At 39.5% G+C, this 14,941-nt stretch overlaps 1 protein-coding gene and 1 pseudogene across 3 annotated transcripts in view; both read right to left on the bottom strand.

Annotated features, from left to right (window-relative positions):
- Positions 1-14,941, bottom strand: part of LOC113617614 (FYN-binding protein 1-like) — a 127,341-nt gene that overhangs the window by 90,916 nt on the left and 21,484 nt on the right. The gene's annotated exons all lie outside the window — the stretch shown is intronic.
- Positions 3,994-6,281, bottom strand: LOC113617613 (X-ray repair cross-complementing protein 6 pseudogene; annotated as a pseudogene).

The raw sequence follows: 14,941 nt of genomic DNA, 5'->3' as shown, positions 1-14,941 counted from the left end.
TCAGGCTTCCAGGCTTGTTTCTAGGTATTCTAACAGAATCTTCCACCTAGTTCCATTATAATGGCCCCATGACCACAGCACACACATGTCAGATAGTCTGATTTTGCATGAAACTATGAGGAATCTGAAAAAAGGTCATTCATGGAGGTTGTTTTGTTTTTAACTGTATTTTTGTTTTATCGTTAATATGATTGACTTGAAAGACTTAACTCCAGGCAAGGAGACACATTTGTTAATCTTAGTTAATTTATTTAAAAATACTTATTGGTAAACAAACAAACAAAACTTATTTGTTATCTCCTGTGGGGCCATGTCCTAGGTAATGGGATTATAAAACTGAATCAAACAGCCCTATTGTGCCAAAGCTAACAATCTTTGAAATATGAACAAGTAATCACAAAACCATACAGTTCTTAAACATAAATGCAATGATCAATTTAAATTCCATGAAGAAAAGAGGTCAATTGGCTCGTGAAGCAATGGAATTACTTTCCTGTTTGTATTACAACTAGGAATGGAGGCAAGAAGTGATGACTGTCAGAAAGCTTGAAATGAAGAGGGAATTATGGATAACACCCTAAGGAACAGCTTTTCCTTTCCCAGTCAGTGCTGGATCTTAAAAATATTTTTCTTGAGAAATGAACAAAGGTGACATTTTTACCCTTTGGGCTTAGAAGCGGGTCATTGCACATTTCGAAAATAAATAGCTCCTGGCTGATTTGATGCAGATGTCATTCACAGCTGTCCAAGCAGGGGCAGAGGGGGTGTCGACAATTTGCCACAAATTTACATTTAGAATTTGGCAGAATTCATGAAATGTAGATTACTTGTGTATAGAATAGCTTGCTTCTCTATATGCTGCTTAAATATTTCCTTTTTTTAAAAAACAATTGTGATGTCAGACAACTATCTAGTATCTGTATAGGAGCTGCCATCTTTATCCTACACAACTTGTTAAACATTTCTAAGCACTTATTAGGCACCAGCTATTACACTGAGTGAATAAAATGTGAACAAGACCCTAACTTAGCTACTCATTTACCAGAACTTGTAGCTAATATATCATCAGCTGCTATGAATTACATCAAACATACATATTTTTCAACAAAACTTAGAGGAGTGCTGTCCAACAGGATTTTTTGTAATGTAGAAATGTTCTATATCTATGCTGTCCTATGTGTAGCCATTAACCATTTTCCACTACTGAGCACTTGAAATGTGGCTAGTGCAACTGAGGAATTGAATTTTAAATTTTATTTACTTTTTAAAAATTTTAATTTAATTTAATTTTTTAAACATCTTTATTGGAGTATAATTGCTTTACAATGGTGTGTTAGTTTCCGCTTTATAGCAAAGTGAATCAGCTACATGTATACATATATCCCCATATTCCCTCCTTCTTGCGTCTCCCTCCCACCCTCCATATCACACGCCTCTAGGTGGTCACAAAGCACCGGGCTGATCTCCCTGTGCTATATGACTGCTTCCCACTAGCTATCTATTTTACATTTGGTAGTATATATAAGTCCATGACACTCTCTCACTTCATCCCAGCTTACCCTTCCCCCTCCCCATGTCCTCAAGTCCATTCTCTACATCTGCGTCTTTATTTCTGTCCTGCCCCTAGGTTCTTCAAAACCATTTAATTTTTTTCTTTAGATTCCATATATATATGTTACCCTACAGTGTTTGTTTTTCTCTTTCTGACTTACTTCACTCTGTATGACAGACTCTAGGTCCATCCACCTCACTACAAATAACTCAATTTCATTTCTTTTTATGGCTGAGTAATATTTCATTGTATATATGTGCCACATCTTCTTTATCCATTCATCTGTCGATGGACACTTAGGTTGCTTCCATGTCCTGGCTATTGTAAATAGAGCTGCAATGAACATTGTGGTCCATGACTCTTTTTGAATTATGGTTTTCTCAGGGTATATGCCCAGTAGTGGGATTGCTGGGCTGTATGGTAGTTCTATTTTTCGTTTTTTAAGGAACCTCCATACTGTTCTCCATAGTGGCTGTATCAATTTACATTCCCACCAACAGTGCAAGAGGGTTCCCTTTTCTCCACACCCTCTCCAGCATTTACTGTTTGTAGACTTTTTGATGATGGCCATTCTGACTGGTGTGAGATGATATCTCATTGTAGTTTTGATTTGCATTTCTCTAATGATTAGTGATATTGAGCATTCTTTCATGTGTTTGTGGGCAATCTGTACATCTTCTTTGGGGAAATGTCTATTTAGGTCTTTGGCCCATTTTTAGATTGGTTTATTTGATTTTTTGATATTGAGCTGCATGAGCTGCTTGTAAATTTTGGAGATTAGTCCTTTGTCAGTTGCTTCATTTGCAAATAATTTCTCCCATTCTGAGGGTTGTCTTTTCGTCTTCTTTATGGTTTCCTTTGCTGTGCAAAGGCTTTTAAGTTTCATTAGGTCCCATTTGTTTATTTTTGTTTTTATTTCCATTTCTCTTGGAGGTGGGTCAAAAAGGATCTTGCTGTGATTTATGTCATAGAGTGTTCTGCCTATGTTTTCCTCTATGAGTTTTATAGTGTCTGGCCTTACATTTAGGTCTTTAATCCATTTTGAGTTTATTTTTGTGTATGGTGTTAGGGAGTGTTCTAATTTCATTCTTTTACATGTAGCTGTCCAGTTTTCCCAGCACCACTTATTGAGGAGGCTGTCTTTTCTCCATCATATATTCTTGCCTCCTTTATCAAAGATAAGGTGACCATACGTGCGTGGGTTTATCTCTGGGCTTTCTATCCTGTTCCATTGATCTATCTTTCTGTTTTTGTGCCAGTACCATACTGTCTTGGTTACTGTAGCTTTGTAGTATAGCCTGAAGTCCGGGAGCCTGATTCCTCCAGTTCTGTTTTTCTTTCTCAAGATTGCATTGGATATTCTGGGTCTTTTGTGTTTCTATACAAATTGTGAAATTTTTGGTTCTAGTTCTGTGAAAAATGCCATTGATAGTTTGATAGGGATTGCATTGAATCTGTAGATTGCTTTGGGTAGTAGAGTCATTTTCACAATGTTGATTCTTCCAATCCAAGAACATGGTATATCTCTCCATCTGTATGTATCATCTTTAATTTCTTTCATCAGTGTCTTATAGTTTTCTGCATACAGGTCTTTTGTCTCCTTAGGTAGGTTTATTCCGAGATATTTTATTCTTTTTGTTGCAATTGTAAATGGGAGTGTTTCCTTAATTTTTCTTTCAGATTTTTCATCATCAGTGTATAGGAATGCAGGAGATTTCTGTGCATTAATTTTGTATCCTGCTACTTTACCAAATTCATTGATTAGCTCTAGTAGTTTTCTGTTAGCGTCTTTAGGATTCTTTATGTATAGTATCATGTCATCTGCAAACAGTGACAGCTTTACTTCCTCTTTTCTGATTTGGATTCCTTTTATTTCTTTTTCTTCTCTGATTGCTGTGGCTAAAACTTCGAAAACTACATTGAATAATAGTGGTGAGAGTGGGCAACCTTGTCTTGCTCCTGATCTTAATGGAAATTGTTTCAGTTGTTCACCATTGAGAACGATGTTGGCTGTGGGTTTGTCATGTATGGCCTTTATTATGTTTAGGTAAGTTCCCTCTATGCCTACTTTCTGTAAGGTTTTTATCATAAATGGGTGTTGAACTTTGTCCAAAGCTTTTTCTGCATCTATTGAGATGATCATATGGATTTTCTCCTTCAGTTTGTTAATATGGTGTATCACATTGATTGATTTGCCTATATTGAAGAATCCTTGCATTTCTGGGATAAACCCCACTTGATCTATTTACTTTTAATTAACTAAAATTTAGGGACTTCCCTGGTGGTCCCTTAAATTTAGGCAGATTTAAGAATCCACCTTCCAATGCAGAGGACATGGTCGATCCCTGGTTGAGGAACTAAGATCCCACATGCTGCAGGGCAACTAAGCCCGCGCACAGCAACTACTGAGCCCACACGCTGCAATGGAAGATCCTGTGTGCTGCAACTAAGACCCAACACAGCCAAAAATTAAATAAATATTAAAAAAAAATTTAAATAGCCACATGTGGCTAGTGGCTACAGTATGGGACAGCCGCATTCTAGAGTACCAGGGCCACACATTCTACCTTTGTTTTCTAAACCTCTTAGCAACATGAATTCTAGGCAGGTAATGGTTTTTTTGTTTTTGTTTTTAATAGTACAAAGTTAGGGCTCTTTATTCAGACAGTAGAGTAGGGCACAGCACAGTGAGATGGCAATGCAGTCTCCGTGGCAACAGAAAGTCTCATAAACAAAGTCCTTGGCTTCTGTCAGGCCGACTCTTCCTGGCTCAGACGAAACATGTTTTAACTTGATAAAAACAAAACCAGGCAGCCTGGCTACAATGTGGAAGGGTAACTGGCTGTATGGTCTCTGGTCAGGCCTTCTGAAGTGCTTGGTGAGAGCATCCAGCAGCTCCTGCTTCTTCATCCCGCTCTTCAGTCTGTACACCCTGCAGGCTTCCTTCAGTGTGGGCACAGTGAGCTTACCCAGTGTGCCTTGCTGTCGTGGGCCTTCAGCTCCTCTTCAGATAACTCCACCTTGGGCCTTTTGCTTCCAGAACTTTCATCATCTTGTTTTCGCTTGGGAACTTTTTCCTCAGGATTGTAATCTGGTGGGTAGAAAAATTCCTTAAACTCATCCACCAGGGAGCCCAGTCTTTTGTCCATTACTTCAACCTTGGGCAATGTCAGATCCATGGCTTGTTCAGGCTCCATCAGATCCAAAGCCAAGGCCTCCATGTTCCTAAAGTGCTGCTGCAGCACTGGGTTCTCAAAGTTGTCACTTCTGTACTTGAAGTGGAGCTTCTGAACAATAGCCTTCATCTTGTCTACCTGCTCTGGGTTTGCCATGACTTTTTCAGTAAAGGGCACCTTCCGTTTGTCATCAGCATAGGGCAAGAAGATGAGCTGGAAGCCTGGGGGAGTCACCTGAATTTTCTGGTCCTCCAGCTCCTCTTCCTGTGGCATCAAGGCCACAGAACAAGGGGGGATATTCTGGCAGGGTGTGTATCTGCACACTGTCATGACCTCCTTCTTCAGACACTTGGTGAGTAGAGCACTGAATAGGGTTGAGCTCCCATTTATCAGGGACTCCTTGGGGTACACGAACAGGGAGGGCCTCAGGTAATGGTGCTTCTTCAGCATTATCAAGGTCTTGAAACCGATAAGAATCAAACCTGGTTCATCAAACCGTTTAAGCTCTTCTGTTTCCTCTTTCTCTAATACAATCTGACAACTCCCATAGGTCTGGGACCTCTTGGTGTCGCTAGGCAAAAGCAAACTGCCTGTATTTACATTAAGTGTCCGGGTCTTGGTTTTCACTGGTTCATTTGTTTCCCGATAAAGCCTCACTGGAGAAGGTTTGAGAGCCTCTGGACCATATTATAATTGCCAACAGTAAGCGCTACATCTTCATTGAACTTAAGCTTCAACCTGTAGAGCACGCGCTCCCTGGTCTCCTTGGCGCGAACCTTCCTCAACAGGTCTTTGAGCTTGCTCAACTGCTCAAAGTGGACCCCTATGTCCTCATCCTCTGCTATGCTGATAATATCTCTGTAGAACAAGGATATGTCAAAGCCCCCACGTTTCTTTAGGTGCAACAAGTCAAGGAATATACCTGTGTCACGGAGATCTCCAGCTTTGGTCCTGGCCCGGCTGGCTTTGGCACTGTCATTGCTGTGGGGGTCATCTTTATTGGTGAAAAGCATGATCCTCTTATAGCTCATCATGAACTGGACATCGCTAAAGAGTTTGGCATAGACCCACAGTACTTCACTTAGGAAGTAGTCAGATCCATGGCCAACTAGGTCTTGGAAATGTTTCTTCCCCTCCTGCCCCTTAAAGTGGTCAAGCTCTAGCACCCGTTTAGCACCTGGATTACCCAATTCCTTCAAGATGTAAATATTTTTGAAATTCACTGAATTTTTGTCCTTATTGGTACCATAGAACACCACTGCCAAGAGATCTCGATCACTGCTTATGATCTTATTGGTGTATACACTCCAGATATACTGGATGCTAATGTCAAAAGGAGTCAACTCATCTTCATCCTGAGTTTCAAACTTGGTCTCGGAAGCATCAATCAAAAAAATCAAACTATGTCTTCCTGAATATTTATAATCTCCACCTGCTTCAAGGCCCTCCTCTTGATCTTCTTCTTCCTCATCACCCTGATTTTTGTAATAAGACTCCCACCCTGACATGTTGGTTGCTTGAGCGCAATGAAGAGATCAATTTGGGCAGAGGTAATGGGGTTTTAAAAGATACTTTTACTTTAAATTATATTAGTCATATTGTTATTAAGGCCCAAATCTGGGTTAATGAGAAGATTAACTCACTACTTACTTTGCTCTGAAATTAAGAACAGATTTGGAACCTTCACTTTAAGAGTTGTTAATGTATCAAGACAATGTTTGTTCAAGCTCAGTAAAGTGCAGTGAGGAGGGAAGGGTCCTAGATAAGAAGTTGGAGGGCCGGACCTGGGTCTTAGACCCCCGTCTGCTTCTGACTGGATGTGTACTTCACCTCTGGCCTCAGTTTCTTCGTTAGTGAAAGAAGGAGGAGGAGAAGGAGAAGAAGAAAGAGGAGGATGAACTAAAAAGGGAGGAGGGAAGGAGAGAAGAAAGGAAGCGAGAGAGAGAGGGAGGGAAATAGGAAGGAAGAAAAGAAGAAAGAAAGCAGTTGGACTAGATAAATGATTTCAAAATTTCCCTCCAGCTTCCTGCTTTGTGTATTTCGAAGTATGTTATCAGGTGAATAAACATTTAAAATTGTTAAAAAAAAAAAAAAAAAGAACTGATTTGGAAATAATCACTAGAAGGTTTATGGGACTAGATCTCTCATTTACAGTGACCAATTTTCTTGGAAAATCTGCCAGACAGCCTGGACTATCATAGGCTAAAGAAGGCATTGGGGCTTTTTGATATTATAATAATCTATGAACTGAAAAGTTAAGGTATTAAATAACTGGCAAAAGAGTAAAAGCAAATGCAGAAAATAAAGGCCATTAATGTAAATTCAATTTCTTGGGGATAGTGTGATGTAACACATGTGGGCCAAAGGAACTATAATGCTTTGGCAAAAATTCAGAAATTGAGATGTATCCATAGAGACGTAGCAACACCTAAGACTTATAGGGGATCCAGGTTTTGCAGTCATAGGTTCTCAGTACAGTTGGACAAATGAAGACAAAAATGCAGATGGCTACATAACAATGCAAGAATCAGAGAAGAAGAAAGAATGATCAAAGGATTATCATATGATAGCAAATTTTTAATTGCCAAATGAGAAGTTTGGAAAGAAATGTTTTGAGTTCGGAGTAAGCTAAGTTTACATTGGACAAAGGCAGTAGAAAGAGTGTGTTGTTTGAAGTTACACTGAGATTTGAAGTCTTAGCTTTTCACTACTTAAATCAATTTTTCTTTTTGGCCAAGTTACTTAACCTGGGTTTCAACTTTCTTATCTATAAAATCGGAATAACATTAGCTAACAGGAAAGATTGCTGTGAAGGTTGGCACGGGGCCTAACACCTAATAGGTACTCAAGACTACTCAAGTAGATATGGCTACTAACTACTACCACCAGGATCTTCTGGAAGCAGAACAAATATAAGAAATGTGATTCTGTTGGTGATAGGCAGTGAATAAGTGAATTTAACTTGAATAGAGATTGTTGGAAGAAGTAGTAGGGGATAAGTTTAACAGGTAAGATGGGCCTAAATAATTTCTTTTCCTTGAAATCTTGACAAAAGAATTTAGGTTTTACTGTCATTGGTAACGGGAGACAATTGTAGACTCATGCCAAAGGCAGTGGGTAAGTAGATTCATCAATGGCACCACCAAAGATAAGCTTGGGAAAAGGCAAGGAAAGCAGTTAGGTGGATGTTACAATAATCCCAGTATGAGATAATGACCTTGACTAAGATGGTAACTGCAGAAATGGAAATAAAAGGGCAAATATGAGATATTTTAAGAAAGTATGGACTAAATTTGAACTTCCCAGCTGTGTGCCCAGGTGTTACAGGTCAGTTGAGATACTGATCCGCAAAGGCCTTGGGGGCTGTGGGGGACCCCTTACCCACCATCTGGCAATAAATTCCAGACACAAGTAGTGTTTTTTCTTTACCCAGCCAATCTCATATTGTCATTTCCTGTGCGGGACATGAAAAATTCTGAACTAAAGTGCTTAATGCCAGTCTGGATATAAGGAAAGAAGGGAAGAAAGAATTATAACGACCACAACACTTTCATTCTTCAAGACAAGATGGGGAGGTGTGGATGGAAATGGCATAGGTAGGGAAGGAAACTAGTTTAGAGAATTTTGTTTTGGGTATTTCAGGGGCTCTGCATGTGAAATAGTTGTGTGAATAGGTCGTTGGGAAAACAGGATTAGAACAAAGATGAGACATACCTTAGAGATAGAGATTATTTGCAATTGTACTTGATGCGACTTAACTGATAATGGAATACAGTCAACTACATATGGTTAAAGCACTACTCACAGTATGTGAATTAATGGTTTGCTATCAGCCTGCTCTATCTCCTTTGTCCTTAGGTCTGTTCTAGTAATTATTTTAACCTTCATTGTAGATAAAGATATGGAAGCATTCTGATATTTACAAATCATACAAATATGGGAGAACTAGCTAAAACATTGGCTGATATCATCAAGATTCAGAATGACTCATTGACCCTAATCTAAGAAGATAAAAATAAAGTAAATGTACCTAACGAGGCAAATGCACTTGATGCTGCTTAACTATAATATATACTGGGTTGGCCAAAAGGTTCATTCAGGTTTTTCCATATATATATATGTGTGTATATATAAACACACAGACTCACACACACACTATATATGTTTATAAAATTACTGTGGGTGTAGGTTTTAAGGAAGCCTGAGAAGAAAAAGAAAACGCTTTACCCTTTGCTAAGTAAACTTTTAGTTTCTTTCTTTGGGTCTCTCTTAAATAAGTCACTCCTAACTTGACAAAGATCACAATATTTAATTAAGCCAAGATCCATTTGTTTGCATCACTGTTGTGGGACCGTCTACCTGCCTCCTGAGGAAGGGGCAATAAAGAGCAGCTATTGTGCGAGGAGAAAGCTGGATGAGACAATACAGTCTCTGTATTCAGACACGGAACTCTTACCAGGATGCAGGGAGAGAAAAAGGAGCTCTCAAGCCCTCTAAGTATCTGTGTATAATTTCTTCAACAGGCCCCATCAAATCAGCAGAAAGTGTGTCTAGCGGCTTCTCCAGGATAATTAAACAAACAAAAATGAAGTAACACAGTTGAGAAAGTTTTACTAAGCCCATAGGAAAGGTGAGAGGGTATCAGAATGGAGCTTTAAGTTTTGTTTACTTCTTGCCTCCAACAGGTAGGCTTTCAAACCACTTCCCCTCTAACACGTAAAAACTGGCTTGTTGTGTGTCAGATAACGCTGAAGGTTTCTGCACATGCCAATGTGTCTTGTTGGTCAATCCAGCTTGTTTATGGAGGCTTGGGCATAAGTGGAGCTACTCTAAAGGAAGTGTCACCACCCCAGGGTGTCCCAGACTTGATTCGGGGACATGGGCAAAGTAGAAGGGGACATGAGCTTCAGTTCCACTCCTGGGCTTTGGAGCTACGTGTTCTCAGCTCAGTGTATTCCCGCCAATTTCCCATTTATTTCCACCTCCTTCTCTTCCACTTCCCCTTTACTCTTGTTCCTCAAAACCTAGAGTGATAGAGAGGTGGTAAAAAGGAAGGGAAATGAGGTCCAGCTTGGGAGTGGCGGAGGGGTTCCACCTTATTTCCTTTTTTCTCTCATTTCTAGGGGTGGCTCTGCGCAGGCAAAGGAACAGGTATGGTTGAGTTGATTGTGTTCTGCACAACCCTAGGGGGCGCCATTCACAGTGTGGCATACAGTGAGGAAAACTTCCCATTGAGAAACCTACCTTATTTGAAAAGCAGGTGCTTTGGAAAAGAGCCTTATCATTTTGGCTCATCTGATTTTTTCCTGCTACATTTAATTACTGAAGGGCACCTATTTATAACCATGTTCAGAGAATTTGTTATTTAAAGTACAATTCTCCTGTAAATTTACATTAAAGCCCAAAAGGAAGTTTTATCAGGCCAAGAATTTTGCATTATGTTCCCTCTTGGCTGTAATCCACCCCTCCACCCCTCACTTTTTCAGTCATCCTGAGGGTATATGCTGCTGAGATCCTTCAGGACTCTTACATGCTCTTTCACAATCCAGAAACTGTTAATCACTTCACTGTTGGTTTTTCTTTCCCCCCTCTGGTTCAAATAATCCCAAGTCTCCTAGGTTGTCCCAGAGTTTTTCTTTTCAGTCTATTTCAACAATTTTCTTAAAGCTGTCAAATGCTGGAATCCAGAGTTAATTTCTTAAAAATTCATTTTTAAAAAGTGTATGTGTGCGCATGAATTGGGGGAGGGGGTTCTTTCATTTTGTACAGGAATATTTTCCCAACTCAAAATGAGACATATGTCATAATAACTATAAATCTCTGCACTAAACAAGTTGTTAGTAATTATTTGTCAATGTTTGTGGGTGTGTGTGTGTGTCTTTGGGAGAGTGAGGTAGAGGAGATGGAGAACATGATTTATCAGGTTTCTCTGAGAGAGAAACAAGAATAAGATGACGGTTAGTTAGATGGTTAGTTCTGTGAATTTTTTTTTTTTTTTTGCGGTACGCGGGCCTCTCACTGTCGTGGCCTCTCCCGTTGCGGAGCACAGGCTCCGGACGCCCAGGCTCAGCGGCCAGGGCTCACGGGCCCAGCCACTCCGCGGCATGTGGGATCTTCCTGGACCAGGGCACGAACCCGTGTCCCCTGCATCGGCAGGCAGACTCTCAAACACTGCGTCACCAGGGAAGCCCAGACCTGTGAATTTTTGAATGAGTTCTAGCTGAGAATTCATTATGGTCTCACGTGACCCAACAGCCCCTTAGACAAGAGACGGCAGAGCAGGGAGCCGCATTTAGGGACACCTGAGAGAAGAGGCTTCCTGGATTGGGATGTCCCAGCAGGATGAGGAGGGACAGGCTTTTGTACAGCTTGGCAAGCAGAGTTAGTAGCTACTAGAGGATCCTTCTTCAAAGAAGACTGCATGTAAGACTTGGAGGGGGCCATTTCGTTTAATTCTACTAGAAGAATTCTAATTTCTTCTTTAGAAATAGAGACGCAGGCGTAGAGAGCAAACGTATGGATACCAAGGGGGAAAGTGAGGGGGTGGGATGAATTGGGAGATTGGGATTTACATATATACACTATTGATACTATGTATAAAATAGATAACTAATGAAAACCTACTGTACTCAATGCTTTAGGTACTCAATGCTCTGTGCTGACCTAAATGGGAAGGAAGTCCAAAAAAGAGGGGATGTACATATACATATAGCTGATGCACTTTGCTGTACAGTAGAAACTAATACAACATTGTAAAGCAACTGTACTCCAATAAAAAATAATAATAAAAAAAGACCAGTGAGCAAAAATTAATAACTTACAGACCTGAAAAAAAAAAAGAAGAAATTTCACAGCAACTCTGTGTGCCAAAGGATGAAGAAAAAGACTTTTTTCTGCTCTGTTTTGTTTTGTCCATGCCTAATATAGAGAGAAAAAGTAAAGCAGTGTACCTCTGTTTGGGGTGGACAGGTGGCCCAGAGGATAAAAATGACAAAACCCTAAATTAGAGGGTGAAGCTTAGAGGCAAATGGAAAGGGACTCCTGGGGCTAAGAAAGACCTAACCTCAGTAGTGTTCTACAAGTTCATCACTGTGTCTCCTAAATCATGAAATTGTCATTTTTATTTCTTTTTCTTTTTCTTTTCTTTTCTTTTTTTTGGCTGCGCTGCATGACCTGTGGCATCTTAGTTCCCCGACCAGGGATTGAACCCAGGCCATTGGCAGTGAAAGTACAGAGTCCTGACCACTGGACCTCCAGGGAATTCCCTGAAATTGTAATTTTTTAAAGCCCAGGTGTAAGAATTATCTTTTCCCTTGTATGATAACCAATAAATGCATGGGCATATATTACATAATAAACATAATTGTATGATTACAAATCAGCCTGGGTCTATTGCCTGCCAATTTCATTTTTATCATAATGATAACTACAAATGATTAGGTAATTTTTCCACATCAGTATCCTAATCCTTCTGAGGTCCTATCACACAAGATATCATTTCCTCCCAGGAGAGCTCCAAGTTATACTGTCCACACACTCTTTTCACATGGTTCCTCTCTTATGTCACACAGGCAATTGTTCTGAGAGTTGAAAGTGACTTTAATAGTGAAAAAATAAAAATTGAAAGTCCACAGATAGGGAAAAGTTTAGACAACATGTAGTATATTGAGAAAAGGGAATATTATCCAGCTATTAAAAAGGTTTAGACAACATGTAGTATATTGAGATAAGGGAATATTATCCGGCTATAGGGACTTCCCTGGTGGTCCAGTGGTTAAGGCTTCGCCTTCCAACACAGGGGGTGTGGGTTCGATCCTTGGCCTGGGAGCTAAGATCCCACACGCCTTGAGGCCAAAAAAACCAAAACATGAAACAGAAGCAATATTGTAACAAATTCAATAAAGACTTTAAAAATGGTCCACATCAAAAAAAAAAATCTTAAAAAAAAAAAAGGTGCTATAGATCCATATGAACTGAAGGGAAAAGACGATCATATGACAGTCATGTGACAAGGAACAAGATGGAGACAGCATCATCCCATTCAAGGCAGAATAACACAGAGCTTTAGAGCCTGGACCTTGGAGCAAGACGGCCTGGGTTTCAGCATTAGCTGTGGGAGCGTGGCCAAGTTACTTCTCTGTGTCTCAGTTTCCTCATCTGAAAATGGGAATAATGATGACAAGAGTACCGTCAAAGAATCGTGTGAATATAGGACAATGCTACACACTCAAAGGAAGTCTTAAAGTTTAAATACTCCCCCAAAAGATGCCTTTCAAAAATGGTCACTTTCCTGTCTAATGAATTATAGTTCCCAGATCTTAGTTTTTGAAATATTTAGAAAATTTTATATTTTGCATATTTTTATTTGGCCCTGCACAACTGATAATATTTTCCATCATTACATAGCATATGCATGAAAAATTGGTCCCCACATAATTTTGACACATGATAAAATCTTTAGTTGGTATTTACAAATGGAGTCCAATATTCTATTTGCCTTAAGTCCTTATTCCAAGATTTTTAGTTGTAAACAGGATAAATATTTATAGTTTTAGCTCAGCTCAATAAACTGAGTTCATGTCTCCAGGTTAGTACCCCAAATGGTAAGATCTATGATATAAAAAGAAAAATCTCCCCAAATAAAAAAATAGAAATATCACTTTTATAATGTGTCATTTATATTGGACATTTCTTACCCTAGAAGTATACTTATAGGCATTTTTCTTTATGTGTCAACTGTGACATTTCACCATCTTTTAATATATTACATGGGGGAAATAAACATCTTCATGGCTAATTTTAGCAAACTTCATTTGCCAAACATTTGTTGGGCATCTAGTATATGCCAAGATCATACTGTGCTTTTAGTTAAAGTTTGTACTTATATATATTTGACAGTTTGATCCATTGGCAATATTTCCTTTACTAAGCTCTGGGTGTACTTTCCTGTATTTTTTTCAGAGAGCCTGTTTTCCCTCTTCTGAGGTTTTGGGAATTTGGTCTAGCAACTTAGAAGTCAAAGCAAACTTCTTTGGTAGCTCCTGTGTAATAGAGGGAAAAGTATTCCTATTTAAGGGGTCCCTACGCTGTGGCCACTCTCTGGGTGGGTCAGGAGTCAGGTGGAAACATTCCACAATAATCCATTTTCTAAAACTCAAAGCCTCCTATTCAAGTTCACTGATAATATTTGGTTCTTTCTTCCATATCCCCCAAGAAATCCCAGCTGTTTCTGAGCATTGTTTAGAAAGTACACTATTGATTTTTTAAATAAGAATTTTGAACCCCTCAAAACCATTTTGAAGGGAATCAAAAGCTTTCTAATTTTAAACCAAGGTTGTGAAAGCATTTGCATTTGAGGTTTGAAGCATTTTAAGCAAAACAAAATATCAAACATTCCACGAGTGCCTGTTCTGTGGTAGGCTCAGTACTAAAGGCTCCTGGAGTATTGGCTCATTTGATATGCATTGGCACCCACAGGGTGGAGGTTATCATTGCCCCCATTTTACAGAGAAGGAAACTGGGCCACTGAAAGTGAAGCAGTTTGCCCAAGGAGAAGCAGGAAGCAAAGAGGAGAACTTGGATTTGTACAGACTGTCTGGCTCTGGAGACTGTTCATAACCACTGTGCTAATCCATGAGACAGATGATGTCCAGGAGTGTGTATGGGCAACACTGACTACTTGGTAGGAGGATGAAAACAGAAGTGATCTGATACACAAACTGCACCCTCATCATTCATCATTTTATCCTTTTCCTCTACATTCCTGATCCTACAGGGATAAAATACTAGAGTATAAATACGATATTAGAGCCTTAAAAACCACTTGAAATGGATTAAAATTATCTGATTTTAAACCTGAACAATTGAAAACATGTCAGCGTTGAGAAAGTGTAAAGCATTTTGAAGTAATTTACCTTAAAGCATTCTTAATTCTACACAGGCAGAAAGGAGTTCCTAAAATTGTCAGTATTTAAGTTGGAACCTCAAAAAGGAAGTGTGTGGAAGCTTTGCTTTGATATTCTGAATGCTGAGAACATGTGTAGTTGTAGATTCTTGGCTGACTTTGAAAGCTGACTGGGCTACATTCTCCAACATTCTCAGAACTGGTATTGACATTTTTTGGCTCTTCCGGACTGTTGATTGTTGTCATTTGTGTCACGTGCACAACTCAACACACTGGGCTCATGTCGGTGGAAAACTCAAACTCTAGAGT

Source organism: Aethalodelphis obliquidens, unplaced genomic scaffold, assembly GCF_003676395.1.
Source record: "Aethalodelphis obliquidens isolate GAN/ISIS:26980383/991018 unplaced genomic scaffold, ASM367639v1 scaffold4, whole genome shotgun sequence".
NCBI classification, from domain to species: domain Eukaryota; kingdom Metazoa; phylum Chordata; class Mammalia; order Artiodactyla; family Delphinidae; genus Aethalodelphis; species Aethalodelphis obliquidens.
Note: the sequence above shows the minus strand (reverse complement) of the source record. Positions and strands in the feature narration are given on the sequence as shown.